General features: G+C 43.6%; 1 long non-coding RNA gene across 1 annotated transcript; it reads left to right on the top strand.

Moving 5' to 3' along the window:
- Positions 1 to 314: 314 nt before the first annotated feature.
- Positions 315 to 921, top strand: LOC125884137 (uncharacterized). The gene is made up of 3 exons (XR_007448655.1): positions 315 to 354; positions 465 to 564; positions 789 to 921. It is a non-coding gene; the product is annotated as an uncharacterized LOC125884137 (long non-coding RNA).
- Positions 922 to 1,239: the final 318 nt, after the last annotated feature.

The raw sequence follows: 1,239 nt of genomic DNA on the forward strand, positions 1-1,239 counted from the left end.
AACCACAGCTTTACAATCAATGCCAGGAGGCTCCCAATTATTTCACTGAAGGACTTCCAAGCATACTGTACACCTGATCAGTATTCAGTATTAGCAAATAAAAGTGAAAATAAATAAAAGCATTCACTTGATCCTTGATTGACTTTAAGTGTCTTTGCATTACATCATAAACCTTCAGGCATTGTTTGTCATAGACTAGCAAACCCTGGAAACTTTTCATTGGATGCTGTACTTACTGTAAACAAACATATGTAGATCAAAGGGGTATAAATTTGAGGTGCATCAGTCAGACTGTCAGAATACTCCTGTTTCGAGTTGAAGTCATTTGGACCTGAGAGCAACTGCAAACTGAAGGTGAGTCCAGTACCTTTATTTCACTCCTTTCACAAACCCAACAGAGTCAGTTACTGAATGCTCACAGACTGTTTGATAGTGTTTATGTAAGTTTTTATGATTTCTTTCAGAAAATGAAGATCCAAATTTTGGTGCTGGCCTTTGCTTTGGTGGCTGTGATCACTGCAGCACCAGCAGCACCAGCCAAAAAGGCTGCTGCAGTAGACCCAGGTAACTAGATGATCTAATGTAATGTGATAGTTGTCATAATAGCTGAAGTAGTGTGATATGTGCACCAGATGTCTCATGTATTGATTCAATGCTATAACACTGTATGTATGTTAGGAAGTCAGTGTCTTGTGCAATTTTTAAAACAATTACAAAACTTGTCAAGTTCTTTAGGGACAACAGTTTGACTAACTGTCTTTTATTTATGGATGCAATTACTTCTAAAGATGAAAAGGCTGTGGACGATGCTATTGCCAAGAACGGCCCTGCAATAGACAAGGCGCTCAAAGACGTCACTGTCGACGATGCAATGTCCGACTCTGACATTCAGGACCTGGCTGTGAGCAACATGAACGACGCTGATGCAGATGAGGTGGCACGCAACATGACCTCCGCTGACACAGATGACGCGTTGAGCAGCTTGGATGAAGATGATGTGGCCAGCATGATGACCTCAGCTGATGCAGATGAGGTGGCAAACAACATGACCTCTGCTGACACAGATGACGCGTTGAGCAGCTTGGACGAAGATGATGTGGCCAGCATGATGACCTCTGCTGACGTAGATGAGGTGGCAAGCAACATGACCTCCGCTGATGTAGATGATGTGGCGGCGGCTAGCGACGCTGATGATGACTCTGATGATGACTCTGACGACGATGCTGACGCAGCTGCGGC

The sequence above is a fragment of the Epinephelus fuscoguttatus genome, linkage group LG23, assembly GCF_011397635.1.
Source record: "Epinephelus fuscoguttatus linkage group LG23, E.fuscoguttatus.final_Chr_v1".
Lineage (NCBI taxonomy): Eukaryota > Metazoa > Chordata > Actinopteri > Perciformes > Serranidae > Epinephelus > Epinephelus fuscoguttatus.